The sequence below is a fragment of the Nilaparvata lugens genome, chromosome 9 (assembly GCF_014356525.2).
Source record: "Nilaparvata lugens isolate BPH chromosome 9, ASM1435652v1, whole genome shotgun sequence".
Classification (NCBI taxonomy): domain Eukaryota; kingdom Metazoa; phylum Arthropoda; class Insecta; order Hemiptera; family Delphacidae; genus Nilaparvata; species Nilaparvata lugens.
In genome coordinates, this window is record NC_052512.1 from 19,100,104 (window position 1) to 19,125,644 (window position 25,541).

General features: G+C 33.3%; 1 protein-coding gene across 1 annotated transcript in view; it reads right to left on the reverse strand.

The window, feature by feature from the left end:
• The window catches only part of LOC111060911 (lachesin-like), a 328,507-nt gene extending 317,141 nt beyond the window's left edge, over positions 1–11,366 (reverse strand). Inside the window, exons 1-2 of the mRNA XM_039435593.1 lie at positions 11,150–11,366; positions 10,659–10,735 (exon numbers count right to left, since the gene is read on the reverse strand). The gene's annotated coding sequence lies outside the window, so the exon portion shown is untranslated. The remainder of the gene's footprint in view (positions 1–10,658; positions 10,736–11,149) is intronic.
• Positions 11,367–25,541: the final 14,175 nt, after the last annotated feature.

The window sequence follows — 25,541 nt, forward strand, 5'->3', positions numbered from 1 at the left end:
TGTTCTTTTTGGTGTGATTTCATAGCAAGTAGTTCCATAGTTAATTGTTCTACTGTCCTATTATCGGCAAAGTTGTTTTTAGAAACATCAATCAAATTTGAGAGGTCATCTACTGTACTGTTGAGGATTACATCTTTAGCAGGTCCATATAATTTGTTTTTACAATAGTGAAGGAGAATCCGATGATTGTCTGCTGCTTCCGCAATACGATTATTACAATAGTCATTTTTCAATTTTTGACAACTTCAAGAAAGCTAAGTAGTTCTATTGGGTTTCCTGTATATTCAGGTATTATGTGTAGGTGATGTTTCACAATTGGTCTTGAAATAAGGGGGTTATCCATTGTCCTTTCACTGATATCTTCACTATTACTGTCACTGATTGTAGATGTAGAAGATGTGTTACCTTAAACTGTGGAGTTGGATACAGCTGCAGCCAGAGCCAGGTACTATCTTAACCTTGGCCGGTAATTGATAAGAAGATTATGATCTGGTCTGCTATCCTTCTTGCCTTTTTTCCCCAGGATGGTGGTTGTTGGTTGTTTGTGTTGATGAGTCACTCTTCCACTTGACAGTCTTTATGATGGTTCATATCAGTTGCGACCCCGACTTTTGAATTTTCCGCGATCACTTGTGATTGATAATTGAACAATATAAACTGGCGGTTGAATAAACAGCACAATTTTCACGAAAAACTCTTCAGGGTCCCTGTTCGGGCGCCAAACACGTTCACGTTCATTAAAACTCAGTTTTTGAAGATAAATTTTATTTGCAAAAAATACATGTTAACACATCAAGTGGCTGGAGTAGACTAACTAAAATGATCATGCTGAGAGCGACACTAAGCGGTACTGACAAAAATAGTAGTCAGCACATCAATTGTTTAAGTTTACATAATTTATGTATATCGAAAAAATGTCACAGATAGCTCACTTATTTGGTTTTGCTTTTAGCACAAGATATAACCATGTGCTTCTTAAATCATCAATCATATGCATTTAAATTATGCAGCTCAGTTATCAACTTGCTGTTGCTTGTCAAATGAAATCTTATATACCTTCTTTCCAAATTAATATAAATAACTAATTATAAATTATAAATCTCAAATATATTAATATGTATTCCTCAGAGCTAAAGGTTCGGCCTCTGGTGGGAATTAGATAAATCAATTCATCTAGTGAACATGAGCTTCATTTATACCTTCATAATTCACTTATAAAAGAATGATTGAGTGAGCATATAAATTATAACATCAAAATTTAAATATTTCATCTGTGCATACTTAAACATGTAAATCTGATAAATCGTTCCTAATAAAAAGAAATCCCTTTTCAAGTTTCAAGACTTGCGCAAGTTTGATATTAATTTCAATATTTGAATAACCTTTCGATGAGGTAGCTTTATATATCTTGTTTCACTCGAAGCACTGAGGGTGCCCTTGATATATTTCTTTTCAAGTATATAACTCACATGTCGAAATTCACAAGATGATGATGGCAATCCGAATTCTTCCGTCATCCCTGGTTTTCTGGTGGGCTGAAATTGTCCTCTCCAAGGGGATAATGAAATATCTGTATGACTCACACCTTAATACGATTTCACTGAGTCTTATGGAATTAATTATGAATTTAAAACTATCTTAAACTTTTCAAATGTACAATTATTAAGAAAGGGACTTGTGCTCTATAATATTGGTGGCTGTTCCTGGTGACCTCTGGCAAGCAAATCGAAATAGTCCATGTCAATCTGCTAGGTAATTACATGAATATTACACATTATATTTTATAATAAATTATTCAAATTGCATCTGATACATGAACTGAGTAGTGATAACTCACAATTTTTATAATTTATATAAATAATGAGTTTTATTTTTGAATCTACTCACTTCTACTGCCAGTCAGTTACTGCATTTTGATTGGCTTATTCCAAAATTACAAATGTATTCATGTGCCTAATAGAATATACATACTTCCTTAATATTTTCATTTATTTTACATATTTTTTACATACTCATTTGAAATAATAGATATTTTCATGTTTATTAAATTGTTCTTCCTTTTACAATAACATGCCATGTGGTTACCAAATCCTCTGGTCACATGTTAAGCGAACGCTATTTGTTTACAACTAAATTTGCCATAGGTGGCTGGCTAAATTTCAAATTATATGGCTTGACCGATTATTTAGGTTGCTGACCAGTGAGTATTATAGAGCCTAACCTCAAAAATACATTATTTCATATAATTAAATAAATAGCAATAAAATTCTTTTATATTTGGCTGTTCGAATTGTAGCCAGGATACCCTTATTATCTAATCTCTAACTTGTTGATATAGCACCCGGCGATAACAAAGCAGCTGTTTGCTAGAGACCCATAAAATCTTTTCATTTAGCGATTTTGCCAGTTATTCAAAATAATCTCTTATTGAGAATACAGATATAGTCAGCTGATTAAAAGTGAATTGCTTATGTTTGCGAAGGGTATGTCTGTATGCACCTATAGATAACCAACGAGGTAGAATAGGTGTATCTAATAGTATCTAAAGCCATCTGTTTGTGTGTGTGTGTTGTGTGTGTGTGTGTGTGTGTGTGTGTGTGTGTGTGTGTGTGTGTGTGTGTGTGTGTGTGTGTGTGTGTGTGTGTGTCTGTTTGTGTGTGAAAATTTAATAAGAACAGAAATACTTGATGATTGATTAATGAAGTAGAAAACCTGGAGCAAAAAAAGTTGACTGTGACGGGATTTGAGCCTGCAACCTACAGCATGAGATTCACAAGCACTATGTTATATGCACTCCTCTATTCAGGCTTGGAGATGGAGGCTAATTTTTTGTGATCTTGAAGCCTTATCATCTTTCTGTTCTTCAGTAGCCGCACGGCCGGCATTTCGAAAACATGGGTCTGTAAAATGTATTGATAATTATTAGCCCCCTATTGGATTTTCTGGTCCGAAACCATCCCCAATATTCACAACATATCCCCAAAGTTTCATGTCATTCTGCCAAGTAGTTCTTGAGATTCTCTGCAAATTGAGCACAAACCATTTATGAATTACCCATTGAATTTTGAGGTTACACTTTGTTTACTATTGATGAGATGTTTTTGAAGCAGCTCAAACACAGCTGACTGATTCAATATATTGTAAAATGTCATGCCAGGATTTCATGCAAACTATAATATTATTTCTAAAATTAAAAAAACTATCGATAAAGGACCAAGAATTTCGAATAAAAAATAAAATATATGTATTATTGTTGAAATTATTTATTATTTAAGAAATTGTATTATAATATCAAGTATTATTGTAACTAACTAGGTCATAGCGTGAACATTATATCATTGATAAGTGCAGCAGAAATCAATTATAACAGTCTCAAACATAATAAGAATTGTATAAGAATATTAAATTAATTATTATTGCTTCAACTGAACCACATGGTGAACGAATCTCTTTGGCAAGTCTAAGCCAATCATATTGCATAGAAATAGCACCAAAAGGGTGATCGTTTGAAAACATCATATGTTAATCTGTTATCAGACAACAAACCTGCCTTATCACATATACTAGTGCATGTACACTGTATAAGAGGAACTATGTCTAGAAAATTAAGCATTTTTAAGAATTATACAATTTGGATTATTATTGTAATTAAAGGAATTATATTTTACTGCTTGCCACTGACGTCATGCCTATGTCATAATCGTTCTACCATGGCAAATTTTCATGCAAATTAATTACACCGAGATTCTCAGAGAAAAAGTTCTAGCCAAGAAGCTTGGAAAAAGACTTCACTTCCCTTTTGAAATCCTCACCATTAAGACCTCATTAAAGTTACCAAGACCTATTTGTAAAATTTTTGTTTGATTTTATATGTTTTATTCGTGAGCCAATATTTTAGGCTATTCTAATTGTTATTTGTAAATTTATTTTCATTAATCGATAAATCAAGAGTTTAAAGTTAAATTATCCCCTAATTAATTTGGTGAAGGAAATATTAAATTAAAATTCCCCACGTGCTGAGACCGAAGCCTGGACCGCTGCCGATCAAACGAATTTGATCTAAAGAAGAAAACCACGACCGCCAAGGAGTTTCACGTGAGTTATAAAATTAAAAGGGGCCCAAATCTACTCTTCGAAAAATATTACAGTGCAGAAAGATATAAAATTTTCTTCTTTAAATTAATGGCCACGCCGACATGCGCTTATTAACCATTAAGATTTTAGATTTATTCAATATAGAATTTATAAGAACTTGTAGTTGATTGGCTATCCTCCGCTGCCAGAACCACGACCCCGAGCAAATTTTTAAAACATTTTGTAATTTTGTTTCACCATTTTTCACAAGCTGTTAAATTTTACCAATTGTAAAATTCTGTCGAATCATGCATGGTGTCATGCAAGTACAAGAAAATTGCTAATCATTTTTTGTTAATGTTAAACCACTTTCAATCTGTAAATCAAATTCTGAATCTGCACTGTGAAATCATATATTTTATTATAATATATTTAATTTTGTTAATTCGTCTTCTGAGTTCGATTATTTCTTAAGCCTGTCAATTATTGTGTCTGACACGTTCTATATTATCAAGAACCGATCAAATACGATCATTGAAATAATTGAATTAAGCTGGAAATTGGAACACGTCTAAGTGGATGTAGTGTGTGGGGTCAGATCGAGATATTTATTCTCTGTCCTTACCTGCTCATATATCAGCTTTTATCTGTTACCAACCTCGACTTAGGAGTGAATACATCAACCGTACAGCAGATGCAGCCGGAGATCATATAATTTCCTACAATAGAGCTTAAAACCCGACAAGACTCTGTTCTCGAAATATATTCCAAACGATATCTGGTCCTTGTACCCTATCTTAATCCTTCAGAACTTATTAGAGACGCAGTCCCGTAAATTATCTACATCAGGATTTTTGCTCGACCTGTATGATTTTATATGTTGTTTCATCACAGGTGATAGTTTTAAGACTTCAATATTCAGTGTTTAGCGACCGCTACACTACTTATAAAGATTTCATCACCATACAATCTGTCATAAGAAGAATCAAGGGTGAGCGAGTGTTTAGGCCTCCCGCGATTCCGACAATTGTATTGAATCTTGTAGTGGATCAATCAGTCTGGTGTACACTTAGCGTCCACGCATGCAGTTACAAAATTTATAACCTCGACACTGGTGAATCAGTGCAAGATTCATTCTACGTGTATCGACCTATCCTCGGAGGCGAGAGTGACTCCCCCAGGAAAAGCTTTACAGTATATATATATATATATATAGAAAAGTGTAGCAGAAAAAAAGTGGAGCACAGGACTGAGGTGCTTCTTCTCCCTGAAGGTAACTTTTGCAAACAAGAACAATGATCATCCACAAAGAAAAAATGTTTCTTTTGAGTCCATCATGATAATAATTATTTCTATTATGAGTCCTCTTATGTACAAATGACATTGTTCGCAGGACGAGTTTGAAGCATTGTTGAAGGGAGGCGGATCATTTGCTCTTGTTCTCACTGCAGATTCAACTATTGGAGACGATAAAGCGGTTCTAGATGTAAGTTGTACACAGGAAGCCTAAATTCTCAAAAATATATAAAGTATATCTGCTCAGATTGTAGATTGCAATAATAATTGAAAGTGATTATCCTATGAATTTTACAAATTAGAAGCTTCTAAAGGTGTGTATGTTCTGCTCCGCAATCAAACGTCACTCAAGCAGATCGATAGATGATTGTAGGTCGAGCAAGAGTGGAATGTGAACAGAGCATGTAACAGAGCTCGAGCTTGGCAAGTTCCTAGGGCGAACTTACCAATGTCTGAGCATGTGTGGTTAACGTTTCTGTTTTAATCAGTTACAATCTCTGTGTTAGCATATAAAACTATCAAAATTAATAATAAATAAATAAACAATCAAAATTAAATAATATAAAATCATGAAAAATATTTCTTATAATGGGTACCAGCATATTAGAATTTATAATCAAGAAGCCAAACTCCCAACCACGCCTTTCACCTTTCAAAACATTGACAGTCATAAGCTTTTTGTGATAGAACATCAACATAAATACAATAACATAATATTTATCATCAATCTATTATAAAAACATAATCTATAAACCTAATGTATTATTAGACTAACCAGCAATCCCATTGTCAGAATATTTTATTCAGTATTATCATCGAATCAGCTGGATTGAAGGTTTCACATTTGTGAGGTTAGGTTGTAGTGAAGTTGACAATACGACAAGCACGCGATCATCCTACGAACATATTGTGAACCTCTAGTGATCCCTAGCATAGCATCTCATGAGCGTGTGCAGAGCGTGTTCGAGGGGCTTATATTAGTATGCACCTTAAGGTGAAACATCATGGAGAAAATTGTGACTCTAACCCTATATATAGCAGCACTGTTGTGGTCAAATTACTTCTTGTGATTACTTACTTATTTCTAGTCCAAAATGGAAGACCAAGACTGTTTTGCAATGGGCTTAAATTTTTAAAACCCGCTACAATATCCTAATTTTTTTCTAATTTGAATAAGTTTTCAAAATTGATAATTTTTATAATAAGAAGAGATGTTTTCCTACAGTCACCTTGAAAAGTGACTATTCCTGCACTGATTTCAGAATGCAAAGGATCACTTTTCAGCTCTAGTGTGCAAAGTATTAGTTTGTGTACTAATATGTGTTTGCAAGGAGCATCGCAATGGAAAGCAAGATTGTGTGTTTCATTTGTATATTCTTTTCAATAATTGAGATTTGTTAATAAATACTATATACTTCATTATTATTCAACAACTTTCATATCACTTGGCTATAAGTACATTATGATGTCATACAAACCAGTTGAAACATGAAAACTTTCCTGTTGATTCATAGTTCATCTATTGAAAAAAGTTATCTCAACAAAAGATATCCATCCTGGTGTAATTGTTCACAAACAATTACACCTACCCTCTAACCAGGGCGAATAGAGAAAGGAGATAGGTCAGATTGAAAGAAAGTATAGGGGGGCATGCCTGTGTGACATAGCTGCAGTCCTAGCTCCTAGACATTTGAGTAGTAATCCGGTTTCCGCCCCGTTTGATACACTGTGAGTTGCAAATATTTGCAAATGCAAATACATTAGTAACTGATAAAACTGTTAAATACAACTATAAAAAATACAACTACTATATTAGTTGGCAGCTAGTTTAGTTTAGAAGTAGAAGTAGTTTAGTTTAGTTACCAAAAAATGAAAATTAATTTAAACTGAGGGTCGAACGTTGCAAATGTAGAGACAATTATTTCAATCCACTTACTTCTTATATTTGCTCCGACCACTTTATGCCTAAGGACTTTGTTAGAGATTTGAGAGCCAAACTTATGAAATCGGGAACTAAGGAAAAGTGTTGAAAAAGGAAGCCATCCCATCGTTGCTGTTATTACCTAAAAAATCCAGTGTTACACCATTAGTGAGAAACAATATGAAACAATATTCATTGTTCCAATTGTGAATGATGAGGATAATGTGAATTAATTATCATGAGAAGTCACTCTGTTATAACAGTTTGTTTCACTGGTTTGCTTTTCTGCATTGTCTTGTGTCGACTTTGTTAGTGTGTGCATACAAGTTATGGTACTAAGAAAATCAACAATTTTCCTGGAGCATCAGTCTGGTTCATGACCTTATAAGGCAAGGAATTTGTGTCTGATTGATTATCAATCATGCCTTATTTGATTAGGAATTTGGAAAATAGCTGTCACTTGATGGGAGAATGAATCTTAAATTATAGTTGTACTTGTACCATTCCATTCTATTGGCAGAAATTGTGATGAATATTTTCAATTAAATGGTAACTGCCAATCACAGTTAACATTGGTTAGGTTCCTATCTAGTGCGGCCGTTTATGGCTGTCCACGGCAAGACGAGAGAAGCGAAGTGCATTCATTCAGCATCTGTCCATTGTTGCTAGTAGAACTGAATAATGTAGTCTTAGTATTTTTCGTTAATTTTTACTTTTATGCCAGCTTAAGGCTTGTTAGTATTTGGCTGTGGGTTCATCTGTTCCAATAGCATGTTCTAGTTTTTTCCGCCTCAGTAAATGCTTTAATAAGGAAGAGAGGATATCAAATTGTCACCTTACAATGGAAATTTTCCTCCTATAACCACTACTAAAGGTATGTCATAGATTATGATATAATTAAGGAAATTATTATCAATGGAAGCTTCCATCAAAGTGTTAAATTTATTGTGATAGATACATTTAAGTGTAATATGTAGAAATGTAGAGTACCTATTAGAAGGAATTGAGACTTTTTGATTTTAAATTATTTTTGAAGAGGAAGCTATTAACCTAAATTTAAATAACCATATTTTGTGTTATAGATTTTATTTGTTCTGCTGATTCTAATGAGAAGCTTTCTTGATTCTTTAGGGAACACCTAACATGTAATTCATTTTTTTTAACTACACTCTATATGTAATTTATGTAAGAGAACAGACTGAACAACAATACTCGAAAGACCATATTATGAAGTAATCCAATCATCTTGTGAATTATGTATTATGGAATACTATGTACTCATCTCTTTGTTTAAAGGACATGACCCTGATTACAAATGAATTCTTTTCTATCAAATCAAGATATTGAAGTAGGTAATGTCTATTTGTGTTTTAAAGTAATAAGTATTGATTTGAGTTTTATATAAAAGGTAGGTTTTATATAAACCTAAAGTAGGTTGACTTTATGATATAACTGGAGTTGAGTTGATTTGTATTATCCTAGTTTTTTTTTTTTATTCTAACAGCAGTCAAAGTATGGGTCCATCAATGTACGAGTACATCAATTCACGGGTTCATGAATGTCTCGTAAATGTGTGTCTTTGAGCCGCTGAGATGCCTCTGAATCGATGGCAGTCCTAGAAGCCTGGGGTATGATGTTCCCTGTCCATCTGGACGTGTAGAGCTCGATCACAGAGCCTAGATTCAAATTGAAGAAACAGCTTTGAGGTAACAACTTTTTCCAAATTAAACAAACGTCCCAGGTACTCCAGATGTGGCAAAATGGGTTTCAGTAACTATAGACTTTCAAAAAGGGAGGGGTATAAAACGTGAATCTTTTAATTAAAAAAAACGTACTGAATTAGAGTCCTTTTTGTGTTAAATCGGTAATGGGAATGAATAGATTACATATTTTATTAATTTGGTTTGAGTAATAGATTTTCGGTTGTATCTTTACATTGAAATGTGAGGCCATATTTTCTCTGTGAGGATCCAGCTGGGAATTTCAGTTTTCTTTGAATTTATATTTTATATCTACTGAACTACTAAAAGTTGAATTAGTATAATTATGGAATGTTTAAAGGTCCCTTATTGATGAATAAATGTTTTAAAATAATTTTGGTCTTAAAGTTGTAAAGGATCGAATAGAAGTTTCAAGGACCCTAGCTTTTCTAAATTTGTTTTGATATCATATATTTTTGAATAGTCTTCCTATGTAGAATTCCATGATATAGAGATACAGAATAGATATTATCGGGGATTATTGATATTTGATAATGTTTTGATTTTTTTTTATTGAGATTGGAATATCTGGAATAGACCTGAAATTTAAAGAAAAGTAAATAAGGATTATTGCTACAGGAATAATAATGATATGGGCTGTTGGATGGAATTATTGAATATAGAAATGTATTGTATGAAATTAAAAAGATTAATGAGTTGTATATGGGAAATGAAGGTACCTGATTATTGTTCATTAAAAATCGTATTATGAAAGGGAGAAGAAATGTCTTGATGTACTGTATTATGTTTATTATAAGTATGGCTGTGGTATTAATCAAAGGTTGTGATATTGATATGATGATGTTATTGTTAAAAGTTGTGATGTGATTGTTGGGTGAGTTTATTGATGAGAAGAAAATTTGTAAGTTGGAAAAATGTATTACTATTGCTATGGAGATCAACAATGATAATGATTGAAAAGCAGTGAGGGCTTTGAGGATTTGCAGCATTTATTTAGGATTTCCGTTAAATAATAATTATAAGCAGTGAGGGATTGTGATTGGAAAAAACTGAAGGATGGTGATATTAAGACAAATGAACTTATTAATCACCAGAATAGAGTAAAAGGAACAGGACAGATAAATAGTTTAAACCAATACCTAAAATACCGGGACTTCAAATTCATGAAAATAAATCAACAAATAGGAACAAGCTCATCAACATTACAGACTAACAAACTACAAACCTAACCCTTTAATGTTTTGGGAAAGTACAATCAACATGACCTATCTTGGATACACCTCACCTATTGAAAACATCAGAAATTATACCGGAATGAGGGACAGCTGAATAAAACTTTGAAGTCAACTTCATTGAATCTCGTCAAAACTCAATATTTCAACAGTATCTTATGCACTGGATTCCATCTTGGCAATTGAGATTGTCTTCAAATAAGGAGAACACCATATAAATATAACCTAAATGTGTCTCATTCCATCTATTATTGGAAGATTTAAGAAGCCAGCATCTATTCAAAATTTATTATCACCATAAACTACCTGAAGATTGTCAATCAAAACAACTTTAGAAGATATCCAGCTTTACTGAAGAATCTAAATAACACAAATGTCAACAGATAAATCACTAATTGGAACACATCAACTTACCTCAAAGAATCAGCATCTAAACGTCCGCACCATGTCCGAAAGCCGTCAGCGAGACAGCACTATCAACAGCAAACAACCTGCAAGAACAGAGAAGTAACATTAAAATAAAAATAACCATAGAAAATATATTCAATTTCCTAATCATAATAAAGTCTGTTGTAATCTATACTCCAATAGCCCACGTAGCGCCTAGCCTATTTCATGTACTCAGCTCAACCAGTTACTGTTGAGGTTATAAATATATTCAATGAATATTTGAAGTATTACAGACGAATTGAAAGCATCATATAAATTCACAGATTAAATTCATTATCAAATGGAATTGAAATGTCAATGGAATATCAACCACGAAGATCCAGTTTGCAGTATTGACCTAGCCAACCTAAATGAAGTGTGTAGCGACAACAAATGTAAACAAGCAACGGAGGATGAACCAATTCAGCTAGAGATGATAACAAATGTAAAAAATTTTTTATATCCGTGATACTCACCTGGTTGATAATTAATTCAGTGAATTAACAACAATGGGGCGATGTAAAGTTTCAACTCAAATCGAGATGGATCCCCATGGACATCACGTCACAGGATTGAAAAAATTAAATTATTATTGAAAATAAGGATTGATACATTTGTCCAATTGAAAATCCATACATGGAAATATATAAATAATATTAGATGAAATGTCATGTATATTTAGAATAGGCAATTGGCCTGAAAAAACATGGAATTCATTCGAGAGTATAGAAATCGGTAATCAGCTGTGAGCTAGAAACACCAATTGGAAGTACCAACCAAACAAGACCAAAACCATATTTATCAGTGTTTGAGTGTATTATTGTATGTAAATTATATTATAATTGTAATTGTATTATGAATGTGAATTATGTATGAAAACCAGTGAGAAAAAAAAACAAAAATAACTTTATGTTTATTTATAATATCTGTCTTATATTATTGCATAAAAAAATGGGGTATCAACCCATAACCTCAACAATGTGAATTAGTAATTTGAAATTGTGAAAGGAATCAATCCATTCAGCCTGTATCAAATTAAACAGCAAACCATACTTACTGATTAATGAAAATCGAGCCAAAGTTGAATGTTGTAAATGTTCTATGTATAATTCATGTAAGGGTCATTCAAGACATGCAGTATCTGATTGAAACATCAACTCAGTACACACGATTCCTCAAAAGAAAGGTAGCTGCAAATTGGCTATTCCTGTTCCTGAATCATAAACCTGCATATTCAGTTGAGAGGGACTTTTATGTGATGTACCCAATGATTGTACAGCCCCTGAATTATAAATTAGTATATTTATAGGCCATTATATGAGAAAAATAAATTCCATCACTGGTAAAGAACCATAATCTTATCTAAGGCAGATAAACGACAGTTATCTGACCTATAAAGGCTGAAACTAATAAAGTAGTAATTATATAGCTTTCAGAAACATATCAACTGAAAGACTGTATGTATATGTGATGTTTATTGTTTTGATCAGTAATTCAATATTTGAAGGTTAGAATTGAATCAATACATAACCCTAAACAGACCAAAGCTAACTTGTCAACAACTAGCCAATTGAGAAGGCAGCTTGATTAATAATTGCTCGCAACAGCTATATAATATTAATTTTCTCACTTTTCATACTATAATTTCTATGCCAAATGGGCCTAAATATTTATTTATGAGTTGTCATGAAGATATATTTGTTAGAAATATGAAGATAAATTAGCCTATATAATATAATGATTGAGGATCGACATTCTAATACATAAAAAACTATGTAAACAAGAGAGATATATCTATTTATTATTATGATTACTATTATCACAAGCATGTTGTAACATATTAAATCTGGGCAGATCAAAAGCCCTAACAGAAACAGTAATAGGTCTGAAAATAAAGTAACTGGCTAATATCGCCAAATAGATAATAACTAAGATTAGATAGCATCAGCTTGTTCTGGCTAAATGGTACAAGAACCTAAAAAGGATTTGAAGGAAGTTTATTGCTCATAAATAGATTATTATATAAAATATTTGAAGATTGAGGTTATGTACATGTATTCACGGATCGGTGACCTAGAGATCGATCAAACCGAGGAACGTAGAATCTGACCAAAACCCCTTGGCAGAGCTTTATTGCAATCAGATGGTGTGCAATGTGAAAAAACACCTGTCCACGTGGCTAATTATTAGGTAGCATGGAATTAATATTAATGTATAGAATATTAACTAGCATGTAAAGAGCATAAATAAAAAACCAAATAAAAATAATTTAATGTATTCAGGAAATAAGAGTTACCAGGCGCATGAATACCGAATAAAATTTGCATGCACCAATAGTAAAACGGCAGTTAATAGGCGGCAACTGTAGGCCAATTCAAAAATATTTCTATATATTTATATAAATGTACTAGATTTTGTGTTAAAACTTTGTATAGTCTATGTTATCGATATGGCTCGAATGCAAAGAATTATTAATCATACAATCTAAGCAATATTTTGGCATTTTTTGTAAGATCTATTTGAACCTAATGGCGGAGGACTAAGATATTTAAATTTTATGCTAATTTGAAAGTCGGAAAGAGGATCCGTAAAACTTGAGAAAGAAGAACCAGCACTCGCCAGCCAAATGCCACCATAAGAGGACCCCAAATATTTTAGAGCGTAGTACCTTACTAATGATTTTGTAAAAGTTAAAGTTAAAGTAAATTATTAAATTTCTTAAAGGACTTCGTGATGCTATTGTGAAGCAGAAGTCATTTTCATTTTGAATTAAACTTATAAGCCCTTGGAGGAGACGATTCCGGCTACCATATTCCCGGACCACATGGAGTTGGATCGACATCGGCGGCTTACAAGAAGATTTTCGACACGTGAGTGATTAAATTTGAATTAGTGATGGGCGCCCTAGTGCTTCGAATTAATCTGATGATCAAAGCTAGCTCGCCGAAAGGGTTTTATTATAAATTAAGAAATTAATAAGAGTAATACTTGCGCAAGTAAAATTAGTATTAAAGGTATTTATTTGAAAGAAAAATATAGATCAATATTTTAGAAATTTCTATTAATCAAAGAAGTACAAAATCTAGGCTATTAAAACATATGCATATAATATTTAAATTTTTGCAATACAATTTGCGATAATTTATTATAGTTCTAATTCACTAGATGAATGGCTCTACCTATTCCGTCAGGTGCCGAATCTTGCACCCTGAGATAAAAATATATATTCGATACAAATAAATCTACTAAGTACTAGAGATTTTAATATATATTTGGATTATTAGTGGCTAATTTATCAAGCTGATCTTAAAGCACATATTTTTAATTGAATTGTCCAAGTCGACAAGTATTAGCAAGTGCATATCGCAGCTACATGCAACAGAATGCATATGATTTTAAGATAAAGGCACATGGTAATGATTCGTGCCATAAATCTAGAATATAAAGTTAGCCTGTGATATTTTATTGATTTCAATTATTGTTCTATTTTTATATTATATTTTTTTTTATCGCTCTTATATATTTTTTGCCTCGATTTATTTTTGCATTATTTGTGTAATATATGTATGAAACTTTCATGGTGTGCAATTTATTTTTTATTCCTCAACACTATAGTATAAGTATCATTTTTATATATATTTATTATTTATTGAATTACAAGAGTTATAGGAGAAGCCCATATCTAAGCCTATCAAGATTTTTAAGACTGAATACTATTAGAAAACCACGACCTAATTATACCAAATCTCATGCTTTACCGACTGATGCCAAGCAGGAGGCTAATCGTTATTTTTATATAAAGAATAACGTGACATAAAGACATGTCGCCCAACGTGATAGGCCACAGATACGGCATAAAGACATGCCGTACCAACGTGGGACTGATGATGAGAGCCAAGCTCATTGAATAATTATTTGAAATTAAGTCAATAACCATACTGAAAATTATAGATAACTTATACGAGTTGTGAGGAAAACTGGCGAAGAGAAATTTGTATTACTTTTTGGGGAATCAATAGCTTTAAATAAAGAGAAATTATATGTTTTAAAGAAAATTTTATATTATTAGTACTGTAAAAAAAAAAAAAAAAAAAAATACATGTCTATAGAGAGAGATTATATTTTACAAGCCTAAACTGCTATTACTTTCTAGTCAAAAATATATTATGTGTTTAAGCCGGTTGGAAAATAAGTCACAGCCTGTAAACTAGCCAAGAATAAATCAACACAAAACATTGGGGGCGCTAGAGCATTATAAAAAACTTAAGTATAAATACCTTGTTGTAAGAGTATCCAAACACTTTACACATCACTGTTCACTGTAAGTCCCGGTTTGTGTCTCTTTTTTAAGCATTCTCGCTTATCATTCTTATCACTGTTTAATTAGCATTTATCATATTTGACATAATGAATCACACTCCCGCAAACTCTGAAGTTTCATATATGTACGGCGGTTGCACAGATCCCACTTTGTCGACTCCAAGCACATCAAACCCCAACACGGTAGATGCCAATACGCCACGAGAAAGGGAACCAGGAAGCGTCGGGTCGATAGTCTTCGATCCACCAGGTCTGCAACCTCTATCATCCACTCGAATCGACGCCGCTGACACACCATTGAATCAACGGATAGTAGAGATCAACTTTGAAGGGGGCGAGGAGCAGCCTGCAGAACCCGCATCGCCGGAGGCCGAGTCACACCTGGGCAAACAAAGTATATTTTCAATCACAGAATTAGATCCGCTTCAAAAGGTAATAATGGAACAAACTAGCAGTACTTTCAATATTATGTTACAAAAAACAATGGATAATATGATGCAGGAGATTAAAAAGAGATTGCTACAGTAAAAGAGGAAAATAAACAAACAGTGGAACAGGGCATGAAAGAGACCGCAGGCGCTATAAAATCAGTAGAACAACGGTTGGATAATATTGAAACTAAAGTAGAGAATCATAGGGAAGAATTAAAAGCAATGATAACCCTACAAAAAGAAAGTCAGGATAAAGTTATGGCAGGATTATCGGAAAGGTTGGATACGGTTACATGTGAACTCAATGAAAGGATAGATAACCTAACCATACAAATCACTACACCCATTCAGGATATAACCAATAACATTAAGGCCGATTGCCACCAAGAAATCCACAAACAAATTACCGTTGCCAATCAAAACTTAACAACTACAGTCGACAAAAATATTAACAGTATTAAAGAAATACAAAGTAAACAGATTAATACGTCCACAAAAATGAACCAACTGCAAGGTAGCATCAATCAAAATACTGAAACCTGTAAAGCTTTAAATGGAACTCTACTAATTCAAAAATCCACTCTGACTCAATTAAATCAAGAAATAAACGCAAATAAAATTACACATAATAGTCAATGGCAGATAACACAGGAAAAAATAATAGCATTGGAAAATCATATTCAACAACAACCTCAAGGGATTCAAACAGACAACCTCAACGTACATAGTATATTACAAGGACTAGGAAAATTTGATAATACTGATCGCCATTTGCAACCTCAACCATTCATTGATCAGATAAAATTAGTACAAACTCTTGCACCTACCTCTTGGAATTTTTGGCGTCTCCGTTTGACTAATTTATTGATTGGCGAACCCCTGATGTTCTTTTGGAGTAGAGCCCATGAATTTACATCATTGGATGAGTTTGTCGCTGTCTTCCTGGAACAGTATTGGAGCAGAAGTAAACAGTTGGACGTGCTAGCGGACATTATATCATGCGATTTCAACCCTAACTTAGACGGTGCATGTACCACTTTCGTCACTGCCCTACAGTTTAAAAATTCTCAATTGAGCGAGCCCATTAACGAATCGGCATTAGCAAGTATTATTTTAAAGAAGCTACCGTATCAAGTTAGAATGGCACTCGCCACACAACCCATTACTGATTGTAAGCAGCTGATAAATCATTTATATGGCATACAGTCTGCAATGGCAATATCAAACCACCGCTCAGACCAGAGATACGCACCAAATCAACATAATTCAAAATTTAATCAGCATAACAGCCAAAATTATGAACCGGTATCATATGATCGCTACCGATCTGCTCCTCAATTTGAACGCCGCTATGAGCACAGGCAAAATGGTAACTGGAATAATGAAAAATTTCAAAATCGCACAACCAACCACTATGCCCAGCAGAGCAATCGTAAGAATCACTATGATGGCCGTGATCGATTAAACTCACATAATAATCACACACAAAACAATTACAACAGAAATTATAAACCGCCACCTCAACAAGTAAGTACAAATTATACATTAGCGCATGCAACAGGATTAAATCAACAAAAAACACGGAATCCAGCACCCAACGACCCGCCACCAGATATACAGAAAACTACAGCTAAAAACCTACGAATATATGATACCCCTAATATAGCAATACAAGACAGCCTACCATCAAAAACCGCCGCCCACCATGCAATTAAAGCCAGCCGCAAACATCAACCCATTTTAAGTATATTGTTTCCCGCCGAAGACCCATCACCGCCAGAGAACACAAACAGCTGCCAAGAGGAGACCGTCACCATACTACCCGCTTTGAACGTCACACTCGCGCATCAAGAGACCGCCACCGCACATCATTTGACCCCACCAAGGCACCCCAAGGAACACAGGATAGAGGACCAAGAGGATGACACCAGGGAGAAGAGCATGCACAGCAAGGCCCGGAGACGGAGGCGCCTGAGGACACCGGACGGCCGACATCAGGACAGAGAGGACGGCATTCGGGAGAAGAGGATCATGCATCGTAAGGCCCGGAGGCGGAAAAAACGGAGGAACCGAGCGCGCGCATACCGGCCGCATGCACGGTTCAAACGCCCGAAGAGGACACCGGACCGACACCGAGGAGGACAGGAGCGGACCGACGGCGTGCATCCGCGGCACATACGCTTTAAAGGCCATGATCAGCGATGTGACCGAAAAAAGGAATCAAATAATTGGAACAAAACCGGAGCTGCTTACGAAACTACTATGGATTCATGTTGGAATAAAAACGGAACTGATAGGAAAACTATGATTGATTCGTGCATTGGCAACATAAAAGTGGACTACTTGTGGAGATTAATTGAGGATAAACGGTGTTTGAGAAGAATGGAAGAAATAAAAAGTAATATAAAGAAAGTGAAAGTACCTGGATATTATATAATGAGAGATAATACTATTAAAGAGATGATAAATGTTTTGTTATGGTGTGTAATATTTGATATAATGGCTGTGATATTAATAAAAGACTGTGTTGTAGAGATGATGGAAAATATTATATTGTGGTTATTAAAAGAATCTAGTATTGATGAATGGAAAGTTAATATTATAAAATAGTTATTGTTGTGAGCCTACTAAATTATAATGAACCAAGATCAAGAATATTAAATGATAATGAAAGGAAGGATGAGTTAAGAGTACAGATTGATTGGAAAAAGAATGGATTAAAAGGAATTATCATAAATGAAGCTTGGAATTATTTAAAGGAATACACCAGATACAAGGGCTTTAAATTCATGAAGATAAATTATCAATTAGGACAGCCTCACCAACGGATAGCAGATAACCGAACGTCCTACAGCAACAATCTACAAACAGAATGCAAGAAGATGCAAGTAAATCACAACATTTCCACATGCAATATCGTCGAATTTCAAATAAATATGATAAGAAATCAAGGAAAACATTATTATCAAACCGATTACTAACCTTCCTTAATAATTTTTATCTTGGCATAGGACCGCGTGGCAACAATCCAATGTTTTAATTCCTTCCAGCCGTTAGAAGCCTGCAATAAGAAACAGAATAATTTTTAAATGTGTAATTAAATTATATACATCAGATAAAAAAGGACACAACCGGGGATAGTAAAATTAAAATTTGTTAATTACCTTTTTAAGAGAAAAAATTGAGCAGTTAGGTTAGTTATGAAATTCGACGGCAAATTCTGATGTAACATGTAGCAGTATGAAATGTAGAACAGCGACCAGCTGAGCAAAGCCACCTAAATCAAATATGTGACGTCTGTTGAACATATGTTTATAAAAAGAAGTACTGTACCCAAAAAGTTATTTATTATTGTTATTTATTATATTTATTAATGTCGGTATATTTATTTATATGTTTTATATTTATTACTTTTAATTATGCCACGTTTGTTACCTGAAAAGACTTAAAGTGAATACAAGCTACCAAAAAAAACCAAAGAGCCATTAGCAAAAGAAAAGTATTGTACCTGATGTATAGAAAATTATTTATATTAAGACCTAAGGAATACTATAAGATATAAGCCCAGAAGTTTTGTGAATCGAAATTATTGTCTAAAAGGAATCATTTATGAGAATTATGAAATGTGTGTAGTTAGGTGGCGGCCCTGCAAGCGGCGAATTTAAAAATTACTATGTTTTAAGTGTTGTCAGGAGGAGTGCGTTTAGAAGTTTATATTTATGATATTTTATGTGTGTTGAGGAGGAGAATTTGTTATTGTATTTGATAAAGGTATAAAGGAGATGCAGCAAATATGTCTGCGAACTGTGATAGAAGTATGAGAGTATAATTTATAAATAAAGTATAGTGTATATCGATGTATTGAAGGGTGGGTTTTCATTAAAAACATTGTGATTCTCAAATATTTTGAATTCAAACCCAGGGGCGCGTGTAACATATTAAATCTGGGCAGATCAAAAGCCCTAACAGAAACAGTAATAGGTCTGAAAATAAAGTAACTGGCTAATATCGCCAAATAGATAATAACTAAGATTAGATAGCATCAGCTTGTTCTGGCTAAATGGTACAAGAACCTAAAAAGGATTTGAAGGAAGTTTATTGCTCATAAATAGATTATTATATAAAATATTTGAAGATTGAGGTTATGTACATGTATTCACGGATCGGTGACCTAGAGATCGATCAAACCGAGGAACGTAGAATCTGACCAAAACCCCTTGGCAGAGCTTTATTGCAATCAGATGGTGTGCAATGTGAAAAAACACCTGTCCACGTGGCTAATTATTAGGTAGCATGGAATTAATATTAATGTATAGAATATTAACTAGCATGTAAAGAGCATAAATAAAAAACCAAATAAAAATAATTTAATGTATTCAGGAAATAAGAGTTACCAGGCGCATGAATACCGAATAAAATTTGCATGCACCAATAGTAAAACGGCAGTTAATAGGCGGCAACTGTAGGCCAGTTCAAAAATATTTCTATATATTTATATAAATGTACTAGATTTTGTGTTAAAACTTTGTATAGTCTATGTTATCGATATGGCTCGAATGCAAAGAAATTATTAATCATACAATCTAAGCAATATTTTGGCATTTTTTTGTAAGATCTATTTGAACCTAATGGCGGAGGACTAAGATATTTAAATTTTATGCTAATTTGAAAGTCGGAAAGAGGATCCGTAAAACTTGAGAAAGAAGAACCAGCACTCGCCAGCCAAATGCCACCATAAGAGGACCCCAAATATTTTAGAGCGTAGTACCTTACTAATGATTTTGTAAAAGTTAAAGTTAAAGTAAATTATTAAATTTCTTAAAGGACTTCGTGATGCTATTGTGAAGCAGAAGTCATTTTCATTTTGAATTAAACTTATAAGCCCTTGGAGGAGACGATTCCGGCTACCATATTCCCGGACCACATGGAGTTGGATCGACATCGGCGGCTTACAAGAAGATTTTCGACACGTGAGTGATTAAATTTGAATTAGTGATGGGCGCCCTAGTGCTTCGAATTAATCTGATGATCAAAGCTAGCTCGCCGAAAGGGTTTTTATTATAAATTAAGAAATTAATAAGAGTAATACTTGCGCAAGTAAAATTAGTATTAAAGGTATTTATTTGAAAGAAAAATATAGATCAATATTTTAGAAATTTCTATTAAATCAAAGAAGTACAAAATCTAGGCTATTAAAACATATGCATATAATATTTAAATTTTTGCAATACAATTTGCGATAATTTATTATAGTTATAATTCACTAGATGAATGGCTCTACCTATTCCGTCAGGTGCCGAATCTTGCACCCTGAGATAAAAAATATATATTCGATACAAATAAATCTACTAAGTACTAGAGATTTTAATATATATATATATTTGGATTATTAGTGGCTAATTTATCAAGCTGATCTTAAAGCACATATTTTTAATTGAATTGTCCAAGTCGACCAGTATTAGCAAGTGCATATCGCAGCTACATGCAACAGAATGCATATGATTTTAAGATAAAGGCACATGGTAATGATTCGTGCCATAAATCTAGAATATAAAGTTAGCCTGTGATATTTTATTGATTTCAATTATTGTTCTATTTTTATATTATATTTTTTTTTATCGCTCTTTATATATTTCTTGCCTCGATTTATTTTTTGCATTATTTGTGTAATATATGTATGAAACTTTCATGGTGTGCAATTTATTTTTTATTCCTCAACACTATAGTATAAGTATCATTTTTATATATATTTATTATTTATTGAATTACAAGAGTTATAGGAGAAGCCCATATCTAAGCCTATCAAGATTTTTAAGACTGAATACTATTAGAAAACCACGACCTAATTATACCAAATCTCATGCTTTACCGACTGATGCCAAGCAGGAGGCTAATCGTTATTTTTATATAAAGAATAACGTGACAATGTGTATTGTTATATGTTTTTATACCTCTACTTTATGTTATAAAATCACATTTATGTTCTACAAATCATTGGCTACTCTTGAAGTTATTTAACAAATGTATATTGACATGGATGAATTTATATTAGTTATTTTTATATTTTTATGGAACCTAATGATAATTTAGAACAACTCACAATAAGGAATTTTACTAATTTAAAAGCTTCAAAGTTGGATACATTTCCACAACCCATTTAGCGTATTGGCTACGTCACAGTATCTGACCAATCCCGAATTAGTATGTAAATTTGGCAAGATTGATTTCTAAGAAGAATCTCAGGTGGAAATTAGAAGAAGAGGACTCGTGGCCATTTTTTCGGAAATCACCAGTGGGATACAGACCTGGTCCACATACTTAATTGTTTAGAAGCTTCAATTCCTGTTTTAATGTAATTCAATCTTTGTCTTTCTGTTTTAAAAGTTGTTCCAAAGTTCCTATAGTAATCTGTGATATTAATTTTTGGGATTTCATTTGAACAAACCCTAAAATTATAATAGTGAGGTCTGTTCGACGTTTTTTTGCCATGCGTGAAGGATCCAGCTGGAATGATATATTCTAAGGCCGAATACAAAGACAGAAACAAAAGTCTACGTAAGTTATTCGAACATATAAGAGGGGATCCCTGCTAATCTATGAAGATTATACAGTGTATAAATTCGTCAATTTGGGAAAAGTCATGACTATAGATTTAAGGGTATAAAGTTATCATAAATGATTTTTATTGCAATAAGTGAATTTTAATATTCATGCTGTACTTAGCCGAAAGGTCCATTTCCTTAGGTGAAACCCCACCCTGAAATATTATTATCTATCCATTATTATCTATTCTATTTTTGAATTATAATTTTGTATTAGTCTACTTGGCCTATTTAATTTTGTATGTTTTATGACCCTTTCCAAGGGCTATCACCCATCTCATTCTGATCAATTGGGAATTATTAAATTTTCATACAGTATCTATCATTTGAAGATTCAAATTTGCTATCATTTAATATCTACTCCTCATCAGTTAGAAATTATATTTTGTAAAATCTGTTAATCTATCTATTCAATCTTTTGCTGCCTGAGAATCTTTTGCAGAATATATTTATATTATCTTTCCACTGCTCTGAATTTATCTCATTACACCTTCAAATTTGTTCTTTCTTGACTGACATATATATCGATCGTGCAGGACACGACCTGTTTTGCAGTAGTCAGATATTATCAAATATACAACTTATCATTAGAACATTATTTCTTCTGGTGGCAGATGGTAGTCAATATTCATATCAAATAATAAAACATTTCATTGGAGATATCCTCCCAAATCAAATAAAAATCGACTGCCATCAACCTACCACATCGAGGTGTATTGGATCCTGCATTCACAACCAGTAAATGCCTCAAGGAAAGGTAAAAGGTTGCATAGGCAACATCAGAATTGAACTTGGTACTCGAAGTATTTACTATTTTGCTTCAGCATTTTGCAATCATATAACCTATAGTATTCATCAGAGACCCGGTTCACATGGATTTGCTATTTTGTCTGTTGTCTTGTGTGATCTAATATCTCTTCCAACTGTAACACAGGTACTAGAACCTAAGTATAGTGGTTGTTATTTGGAGAAGGAACTCACTCAGAAATTTATATCTCTGTCTGATCCTAGTGACAGCATTGATCATAGTAGGCAGATTCAAAGTGTACGGCATTTTATTACTGAATTAGATTTAATTTTAAACCACTACATTCCGACCTACAGCGCTAATTTGGAAATTTACATTCCCCACTTCAGCTACCTTTGTAGACCGCCAATCTATCAGTTTAGCAAATTATTTTCTCACACCAGTCTTATCCATACACTGTTCACTCTGCTGGGGCCCTCTGAATTCAGTGACACCCATTCCCTGACAAAACGAAGGTTAGTCAACCTAACCTGCAACTACACATTACAGATTTATTACCTCAAATTTTACAACTGTTTATTTATTTCTTTTAATTCTATTATTCTAATTATTGTTAATCTTTTAATGCACATTCATGCCCCTCCACGGAGCAATGTAGGCTATAACATATGCCAACACAAGGTGAGGCATTTAATACTGAGAAACTGTACTCATGGTTAAAGATTATAATCTTGGTTTTTTGTTTAATGACTCCAAGTCATAATTACTTATTTCTGTGTCCCCCCCATGGAGCTAGACCCGTGACAAAGTCTATGAATATAGTGAATATAGTGAATATAATACATTATATTATCAATTCCTAATGAAGAGTAATTTTTGTAGAACAGAAAGTGGTTGTTTCTGCCTCCAGAAAAAGTTTCAATTTCAAAGAATGAATTAAATCTGAATCTGACTCATTGATAGCTCAGGCTAGATGAATAAGACGAGCCCAGCGAGCCTGCCAGCTTGTATAGTATATATTTTGGGAATCAATGTATTTTCGACTCATAATAATAGCTAATCATACTGAAATATAATGTGCTACCTACTTCCTACAGAGTTACTGTGTGGAGTTCAAACAATTCAAGTGCTACTATGGGATGGAGGGTACGAAACCTCAACCAGATACTTCGTTCGACAAACACTTTAAAAACACATACAGTTCTTCACTTGTATTCTTCAAGGATGGTAAACAGGTATGTTGAAATAAAATTGCCTTCTCATTTCTATTCAAAACTAGCTTACTCCGTACCGCCAAAAAGCCAATCTCATGTCATTCTTGACTTTATTTGGTGAATCATGAAATTTATCTGACAATCAATATTTTCATTTACATCTCAATACAGACTTCCTATGTGCTTAGTCATGCAGCATTTATTAATCCGGGAACATATTCTTCTCAAATTGGTAGTAATATCTATCAGTAGAGTGTTGATTTTAAAAAAATAGTTAGGATAGATCAGTGTTTCAAAGATGAATTTAACATTTTCTTAGTTGTTGATTGTCAATAGATGGTCCAGGAAATATGCAATGTACGATGAATTACACAGAGTTCCATATTCTTCCCAACTTTCATTTTAGGATGAATATAAGCTAAGCTAAATTCCAAGAAAAAAATGTAGGCCTATAAATTAGTCTGTTATTCTTCAGTAATATTAATGAATGCAATAAACAACTCTCTCTCATGAGGTGAATAATTTTTTCCCAACATTTTCCAGTTTATTATAAAGCTGGTAGCTTTAGATGCTAAAATTATCACAATATGATCTTGAATCATGATCATCTTTTTGTTCTTGGCGGCTACGCTCGGCCGAAAACTTCAAAAACATAGGTCTGTAAAATCAATTGATAAATAATAATTATTAGCCCTCCTATTCTAATTTCTGGCCAGAAACCATCCTCAATATTCACACAACATATTCCCAATGTTTCATGCCATTCTGTCAAGTAGTTCTCGAGTCTATAGGGAACAAACAAAACTAAGAAACAAACTTACAAGCAAAATAACACACAAAAATAACTAACATTCATTTTTATTTCTATTTAAAACTAGCTGGCCTGGCGAACTTCATACCGCCAAATAGTTTAATGCATCTCATGACAAACTTCAGCTGCATGCACACCTGAGGAGGCGCAATGTTGCGTTTTATTTATATAGATAATTTTCCAACTGAAAAATGGATAACAGTAAATGAATTTACTGAAAAATGGACTAGATTTTGAAAGGCTTGAAAGCATAAATCAGATGTCAATAGAGATGGTTTTAGAGGCGACAGCTATCCATTTAGTGCATTCAAATACAATAGTTTTAGCTTTATATAGACCAAACTCTGAAAACAATAATTTTAACATATTCCTGGATAGACTAAGTTGTATATTGGAACATGTCTTGAAATATGCCAATAACATAATTTTATGTGCTGATTTCAATTATGATTTTATAAGCAATGACAATAATATTAAGGAATTGAAGGACTTATTTGTTTCTTTTGGATTGACGATGAGTTATAACAATATTACCAGACCTAATTCATCTAATGGGGGAACCTGTATTGACAATATCATCACTACCATCAGTGAAGGTTCTTTTACATGTGGGGTTGAAAAGACATGGTACTCAGATCATTGGGCTCTCACATTTAAAACAAGATTATTTTCAAAACATTCAGGAAGCAATTGCACAGAAACCAAAACTATTCGACACATCAACAGTGACAGTATTATACAT